Genomic DNA, 8,988 nt, shown 5'->3' on the forward strand with positions numbered 1-8,988 from the left:
CAAAATTTTAAATCAATACATTTTCTCCCCCTCTTTTGGCTTAGGTTCTAATATGGCTCAACACAGTACTATTTTATTGTTCTTGTCCACATGATGTGTGGGGTCCCTTCTTCAAAAATTATTCAGAATTTCAAGATGACAACAGCAGAACATTTAACCAAGCATGGAGCCCTGTGAGACTGCACGGGTCATACACCCACGGAGTTGGCCTGGATCCTGTGTTTACTTAAAATTTTAATATTTTATTCATCATGGACTTTTTTTTTAATGCATTGATTTTGATTTTCAAAACTATTGCATGAAAATATTACTTATCTTGATTACTGTGTTTTCCGGTGTTCCCATTAATTGCACCCCTGAGGGAGGTGCCTCACTTTCCTTACCTTCCCCAAGCCTTCTCTGCTTCGTGTGAGCTCTGTCTTAACCCCAGGTGGCCTCTTCCAGGAAGTCTTCCCTGCCCCCATCCCTGCATGGACTCAGGCACTTTTGGGCTCTGGAGCTTTCTGCCTCCTTTCCTTTGTCACACTCCCTGAGCATCCTGTGTGAACCCCATTTGTTTAAGGACAGGGAGTGGATTTGATTTATTTCTATGTTCCCAGCACAGAGCCTGGCTAAAAAGAGTTACTTAGGAAAAGTTGGTTTTGAGTGAAAATGAGTGGCCTGCCAGGGTTTGGAATTCTATGCCAACATGATACCTTTGGTTCAACTCCATCTGTCTCCAGAAGGTCGTTGGTAAAACTCCTCTGGGGGTAACCCTTTAACAAGGATCCATCTCTGAAAATGCCCAGCTTGGCAGAGTCAGCTCTGTGGTCACTGGGCCTGCTCATCCTCCATCCCCTTCCCCCGGTGGCAGACCCAGCCCCACTCCAGGGGGCAGGGCAGACCTCTGGCAGGACTTGGAGATGGGCCAATGCTGTGTGTACAGATGGAGGCAGAGTGGCCATGCTATCGGGACTTTTGTGTCCAGCGAGCCTCATCTCTGCACTCTGCTGCCCTGGCCTGTGGCCTTTTGCTGACCCACTCGCCCACTGCACAAACCCTGCCAAGCTGGCCTCTGGGCTAAGCCGCCTGCTGGGTGGCTCCAAGCCTCAGGGACTCATGCTCTTCCTCTAATAACTAGGCTTCCTGCCTTGTTCCTGGGACCAGGCCTTGTCTAGATTTACAGCTGAGACCCTTTCTGGCACTCAGTCCACACTTGCCAGTCTTCCAGGCCAGGACCCTGTGTTAGGGAGTTTGAGGAAGCTGCCACAGGTCCCTGGGCCTCGGCCTGTGCTGATCCCTTTAGATCCCCACCTGTATCCTGGGACTCCGTCTGCCCTGGCCACTAGGTGTCCAGCTCCTTCTCCTTTATTGCCCTAACACTGGGGCCTGGGCAGGGTTCACAGACAATCGACTTGAGGGCAGTGCCCAAGATTCAGGCGACTCTGAGTCCTGGGCATCCGTGACACCAGTGTGAGCTCCTGATGCCCTCAGGTATGGCCCCCTGGCTGTAGTGAACAGAACCCCAAACCCCAAGCAGGAAAACCTGACTTCAAATCCAGGCTCTCATTCCTGGGCTGTTTGAGGCTCAGTTTCCTCGTCTGCAAATTGGGAATTAACATACCTACCTCACAGCAGGGAGTTAACAGAAAATTCCAGAGCTCCTGGCACATGGCAGGCATCAATCAATGCTAGTTCCTTTTCTCCCATACCTGGTTTGGGTGCCCAGACTGTCAGCTGTGCCCCTGGTGACCCCCTTCCCATTCCAGCCCCCAGCCTCTGAATTCTTTTTCACAGCTCTCTGTCCCAGCTAAAGAGATGGGGAACTGAGACCCAGAGGGAAGAGACTTGCCTGAAGTTACATACAGAGTCAAGGGCTCAGCACAGAACGGAACCCAGGACGGGACTCTCAGCCTGGGCTCGGCAGGGACCCAGCTCCTCCTTTCCGGTTTCCCATCTGGCTTTGGAAATGGGGAGCCTGAGCCGGACAGCTGTGGGTGCAGCATCAGCTGGGGCCCCTCCCGCACCTCGTGCACATGCGATCGCACGCACAGGCACAGAGCCGAGGCCTCTGGGTGCTTCCATGAAAGGCGTGTTTCCCTCCTGAGTCAGAGCAGTTCCAGAGCTCCAGCCTTCCATGAGAGCAGGTCCCCCCTCCCTGCTGGAACCTCTGGGCAGTGGCCAGCACAGCTGTATCCCGTCAGCAGAGCCTGCAGCGATAGGCCCACGTTGCATCAGCTCGGCCTGTCTGGGTGCTGGCTCCTGCTTGCCAGCCAATGGGGCCTGGCCCAGTGTACAGATCCCAGCTCTGACCCACCCCACCCACCACAGAAGCACCACGCGGCAGCCTAGTCGGCCCTCAGCCAGGGAGGAGCAGAAGAGAGCACCACTGCTCCATCGCCTCTAGAATGGCATTCCTCCCTCTTCTCCTGCCTCACCAGGGCCATCTTTGCCTTGATTCTCTTTCCTGGAAGTGGCAGAGGTGCCCCCTCTGTCTGGCATGGGCCTGTTTCTCCCCAGCTTCTGTTCTTCTCACACTCTGTGTCTGCTCTCACCCATACCTCCCACCCCACGGCGTCCATTACTTTCCTGTGCCATGACTCCCAAATTGTCCTCTCTAGCCTGGCCTTCTCTCCTCAGTGCCAGGCTCATGGATGCTACCGCCTCCTGCGTGTCCAGTCTATACGCTACAGAGCTCACCATCTTCCCTCAGAATCTCCATCTCAGGAAGAGGACCATTTGCCACCCATTTACACAGGCCTGACATGCGAGAGTCCTCCTTCCTTCTTTTCCTGGACCCTCTCTAGCCCCATGGCCCCTGCAGGGGTCCAGGCAGTAGCATCTTACTCTGGCTTATTGTGACATTCTCCTCTCTGGGTTCCCTGTCACTCTCCATTCAGCAGGCAGAGAACTTCTTTAAAATCATCAATGTGCCTTTGTCCCTTTCCTGCTAAATTGCCTTCAGGGGGAAGCTCTGAGCCCGTGGCCCCCAGGCTCCAATGAGGTGGAGATGGGCCTGGCCACCTTCTGTAGCTTTTCCCACTCATATTCCTGACCCCTGGCATAGTGACTTTGTCTAGACTCTTGCCTGCCTGCCCTGGCTGCTCCCCTAGGAATCCTATCAGGATTTAGCTCCTTTTAGCCTGAGGCCTAAAGCCAGCTGGCCTGTGGTGTGAAATGTCATGCCTGGCCAGAGGAAGGCCTGCTCCAGCCTCCCATCTTCCCCAGCGCTGCAGTGAGGGGCTCAAGCCCCGGGTCCCAGCACTGCCTGTGCTTCCCCAGCTCCAGCTCAGACATGGCCCACAGGCCTGGCTTGACCTCCCACTGGATGTTTCTTTTCTATTTATTTTAGTGATTAAAAAAAATGATTATAAAAGCCATATATACTACTGAAAAACTTTAGAGAAGCAGAGGAGAAAATCGAGATAATGTGTATTCCAATCTCCAAAGATAAACAGCAGTAAACCATGTAAGATATTCCCTCCTGGCTTTTCTTCTATGAATAGTATACACATCTATCTATATATTTTCTTGTTAATACACATTCATTGGGGGGGAGAAAAATACCTCCAAACAGAAGTGTTTTTAAAGTTAAGTGGAAATCACCTAACAACAAGAGCTGGCTCTGTGACATGTTAACAGCCTTTCATACATCTGTGCCTCTGCACATAGAGTTTTCATAAACACTTTGTTTTATAAGCTGCTCTATTTTCTATCCACCAGTCCATCAAGCTATCTTTCTCTGTTCGAGGATCAAAACGGCTTCCCCTTTTATGAAGGCTGCCAAAGCCCGTTCCTTCCTAACATAGTCTCCAATTTTGGGCCCTACCAACGAGACTGTAACAAACATCTTTATACATATATTTTCAGAAATCATTTCCTTAGGCTAAATTCCTAAAAATTGATTTTTCTCCCCCAAAAAGAACACAAATCATTCAAAATTTTAAAAATGTGTGACTAGGTAAAGCGTTCATACAGTCCAAAACATTCATAAGTGATGAAAAAATAAGTCTCATTCCTCCCATCCAGTCCTTTCCCCACCAGCAAGAAATGTTACTAGTGTGTCATGCGCCCGCTGGGATCATCTGTGCAGGTAAGGCAACGGCAGAACACCACACACTCTTCTCTCCGCTCTTCCACTAAGATCCTGTCAATATCAGGACATAAAGAACTTCCTTGCTTGTTGTTTTTTCCAGCTTCTTGGTATCCCCACCCCCTATGGATGAACAGTTAGGTTGTTTCTAATTTCTGCTATTATAAACAATGTTGCAGGGAATTATTCAGTAACATATTCTTAAAGCTCCTAATGCAAACTGTCCTTCTAGAAAGGGTGTCCAATTTCTCCTTCTGCCAGCAGTGTGGATGAACGCTTCTTCCTGTTTACAATGAAATCCCTCCGATCCTTCCAGATCCTGCTTTTATCCCCATGTTACAGATGAGGAGATGGACACCAAGAGTGGTGCAGTGACTTTCTAGAGTCACTCAATGAGTGGTGGCACCCAGACTTCCTGACTTCCAGGCTGGGTGTCATGCAGGGTCTCAGCTCCCTCTCCCCACATAAGAACGCAGGACATGGTGAGGCCAAAAAGGAACACCCACGGAGCCATAGATGGGGGAGTCATACCACTATATTCTCGCTGGCGGTTGGGTTGGAGACACAGGAAGCAGGAGCCACACTATCCACAACCTGCCGTCCACTTGTCTCTGCCAACCAACCCCACTTGCTAGCTGCAATCCGCCGTGCTAACTGCAATCCGCGCTTGCTAGCTCAGCTCCATCTTCTTGCTAGCCCCCATTGGCTGCTAGCATAGCCACGGCGGTTATATTAGTGGCCAATGGCTCACTGGTTACAGCTGACGGCCAACTAGCCACAGCTGATGGCCATCCGATCACAGTCGATGGCCATTTACTACCTGAGCCAGCACCTTTCCACGTGAGGGCGAGAGCCTGGAAACTGCACTCCTGGCTCTGTCCCCACACTGGGGTTCTTTCCCCTTTGCCAGGCTGTCATCCTCTGCCTGTGCCTCCCAGGGAAGTCCCCATTCCAGTCACAGTCCTTTGCTATTCTCATGTATACATGGAAGGCCAGGTGTGAGTGGAACCGACAGGACGGTGCTCAGAGGACAGAGCAGGATAGTCAGAAAGGTGGCTTCCTAAGGTTAGGCAGGACAGGCAGAGGAGAGCAGAGTGGGGTGGGGAGCGCAACATCAGTTAGAGTTCTCCAAATGCTCTCTAATTTGTTGTTTCACCTGTGTTTTTCATCATCTTTGAGATTATTGTTCCTTTTTTACAGAAGGGGGAACCAGATCAAGAGCACACAGCTAAAACATAGCTGAGCTGGGACAGGATCCCAGGGCTCTGGACCCCCAAGCCAGGGCTTCATCACCCTGGGGAGACTGCCTCGAGCTCAAGCAGATTAGGGCTGAGGTGGGGGTGTCAGGGCTCAGGGGTCCCTTTTCTGAGTGTCAGAAATGCTAGGATGGGGAGGGCAGCCCTGTCGCCGATCTGGGCATCATTATTATTACAGCTGTCCGTGTCACTTGGGGGAGAGAAGATCTGGGTACTGGGCGAGGGGCTGGGAGGACAGGCAGCTGGGGAAGGGAGAGGGCAAGGCAGTATTTAGCAACCATCCTACCACCCTACCAGCCCTCCGAGCCTGGCCTTGCAGGCAGCTGGAGCCATTTCCAAGGGCTGCCGGAGGAGGCTGGGAGAAGGAAAGGAGCTCTCCGTCCACCCAAAATAAAATGTGCTCCCCACTCCCAAAAGCCAAGCTTTCTTAAGAGCGTGCTCCCTTGCTCTGGTCCTAAGTAGGCAGACTCTCTGTCCAGGGGCACCAAGGACCTGCACTTGCAAACTGGCATGCCTGCTGCAAGCCTAAGGGGCTGGGACTTTCTCCAGGCGCCACTGGAGCCCACAGAAGAGTTTTGAGCTGGTGCAACGGATGGAGCCCTGGGCTGGGCTCAGGAGCCCTGTCCCTGTGTTCTGCCCCTGGCTCATCCCACTTCCCAATGCGACCTATGTCCTTGCCTTGCCAGGGTTTTGGCACCCTACACATGACAGATGCTCAGGAAATAGCTAAAAGTTTTGAGATGAAGGCTGGGGGAATATCAACTGGCGGGGAGTGGGGTGGCAAGAAGTCACATCCTCTCATTTTACAAATGGAAACTGAAACCCAGAGAGGAGAGTGACTTCCCCGAGGCTTCGAGGCTTCGCAGCTAATAAGGGGGGACAAGATGAGAGTGGAATCCCCGATTTCCAGGCCGTGCCCTTTCCCTGTCACTTCAAGTCTCTGCTTGTGTACAGGTCCCTATTCGGCATGTGTGTGCCGTGTGGTGTATTTGTGCTGCTAGAGAGTTACACAGACATTTGTGTATGTGGTTTGCATGAAAGGGCTGCCGCGGGTGGGTGGACATGTGTTTCTGTAGTGTCACGTGTCAGTGGGTGTGTGTCTCCTGGGTGTTGTGTCAAGCATGTGGGTGAAGGCACCGTGTAACTGCTCTCAGCACCAGGCGTCCCGCGGGGTGGGGGTGGGGCCTGCTCTGGGAGGAGTCGGGAGGAATCATGTGCCTGCCCACCCCCACACCGGCCTGGGGCCTCCCACCCTCCAGCGTGGCAGCTTGTGGGAGAGCCGTTTTGGTTGGAAGGCCCCACACTCTGAGAGAGAGAATCAGAGATTGCAGAAATTGTGTTTCCCTGACTCATGCTTTGGGCTGAGAGTACATTCTTGGCTTCAGGACAGCGTCTCAAAGAAGAACCGCCTGTGGCAGCCCTGGATCCCTGAGCAAGAAGGCCCACCATGGCCTGGTTATTGGAGCCTTTCATGTCAAAAGGAGGAAGGGATGACACTTCCTGCCAATGAATATACTATAATTCAAAACGAGACACCGTTTAGGATGCCCAGTACGGGACCTGGCTACAGGGAAGTGCCCCATAGATGTCTTCCCTCTTCTCCCCTCTCCTACCTTCCCGTGGACAAACAGCCCCAGTTCAAACTCCAGCTCTGACTGCAACTTGCTGTATGCCCTTAGACACACGTAGTCTCCCTGAGATGCTGTTTCCGCGTGTTTAAAACGAGGGCATTTTTAGTTAACTTGAAAGTATTCAATGTGATAATATGGGCACTTAACTAACATGTTAGTTTTTCTCCTAGGATAAGGACTGCATGACTCCAGCCACTGATACCAAAGAAACCTGTCTCTGCAATACCTGGCAGAACTGGGCCTGCCTGCCTGGTTGGGTCAGTTAGAATGTGGGGTGGGCAAGGCTGAGGGTCCAGGGTGTGAGGGAGGGCCCAGCTCCACTTCTGACTTGCTGTATGACCTGGGGCAAATTCCTGCCCCTCTCTGGACTTCAGTTTTCCTTTCTGTACAGTGTAGATACAGTTGACCTTGATGATTTTCTATTTCCTGCTGCCCACACTTCTTGGGACCTAGAGAATTTCCAGCTGAGCCCACGTGGGAGGTGGGGAGGCAGGAACAGCTCCCGCAGGGAGCTGAAGGCACTGGAGGAATCCAGACCTGAAATGCTAGTGTTGCTCTGCATTTCAGACCCTCTCCCCGCTCCAATAAGAGTGCTTTTTCCAGAAAGTGCAGCCTGAGAGTGTAGGGGAATGGCTGCACTCAGCAGGGCCTGGGCTGGGCTTAGAGCTAAGAATAATGTGGCAAAGGCTCTTGAAATATTTTTTGCCGATCTTGGAAATTTAAAGGAGCCTTGCCCTTATTTCTGCAGGGAGGCTGTGCTTGGAGCCCAGCAGATTCAGGCAGCCACTTCCCATCACTAGTGAGAAAAGCACCATTGGCCACACTGACCAAGTGCCTCTTCTGCGCATGCCCTGTGCCGGGTACTGGGGACTCAGAGTGAGAAGGAGAAAGTCGTGCCCTTCCAAAGTCTCCAGTGACATTCAGTGACAATACAGGGTGATAACACGGAGATAATGCAGCACAGAGGAGGCTTCTGGCCCACTCTGAACTACAGGAGGGGTCTGGTGGCGCTGCAGAGGGGCTGCAGACCCAGCCTCTTCCCTAGGCCTCAGCTTCCCTATGTAAATAGAGGGCATTGGTCCTTTCCACTTTGACCTTCTAGGATTCTAGATTTATCTCACCGCAGGAGCCTCAGTTTGCTCTTTCCCCTCAGGGCAGTAACTGAGTCATAGTGTTCAGCTTTCCCCTAACGTGTTGGTGAAACCTCAGAGAGCTAAGAGATGAAAAAGAGTGGAAGAAAGGAGATCTCTGGGATTTTGACACCTGGATCTGCTGGAAACCAAGACGAACCTCTCCTTCATTCCACCAGCTTTAATGGACCCTTAACTCATGGGCCAAATACCATCAGAGGGCCCCGCCTGGCTCTTGAAAGGCTCTCGGAAGAGGCGGGGTGAGGTAGAGGGAGGGGTCTGGCCTGGGACCTAGGTGGTTTCCTCAGATAGTCAGGACTTACCCTTAAAAGCAGTACACAATTGAGGTAGGAAGGAAGCATATAATGACCAGGACCGCCACCCCAAAGGGGTGGACACACACTCATGTGGGAAGATTGTGTTAATGATTCCACCTGTCCTAAGAAAGAATCCTGGGCTGCCACCGAGGGAGTGAGCTCAGAGTCCTTGGAAGCGGCTGGGTGCTGGCTGTAGTATCCCCCTTTTTGGGACACTACAGGGAGAACTTTTGCCTGGGGCTGTAGACAGGAACTCTCGACTTCTAAGATGCCTTGCACCCCTGAGTCCTTAATACTTTTACTGTAAGATTCTTTGACCTTCTGAGATTCCTTAGGTGGATTCAAAGATTCCATGGGGCTTGGAGCAAAATGTCATATTCTATGATGATCACTTTAGATTTGATTCAAGTAATTGAATCTTTGACCTGATTCGAAGAGTCGGAAGCTCATGGGATCTCAGATTTCCCACAGTCCTTGCCATCAGACTTTGAGCAGCAGTAGCCTAACCCAGACTGAGCAGTTAGTCACCACCACCAGAAAGGGCCCTCCCCCACCCACCCCAGCTGCCAGGGACCCAGATGA

This window comes from Rhinolophus ferrumequinum, chromosome 11, assembly GCF_004115265.2.
Source record: "Rhinolophus ferrumequinum isolate MPI-CBG mRhiFer1 chromosome 11, mRhiFer1_v1.p, whole genome shotgun sequence".
In the NCBI taxonomy this organism is placed as follows: domain Eukaryota; kingdom Metazoa; phylum Chordata; class Mammalia; order Chiroptera; family Rhinolophidae; genus Rhinolophus; species Rhinolophus ferrumequinum.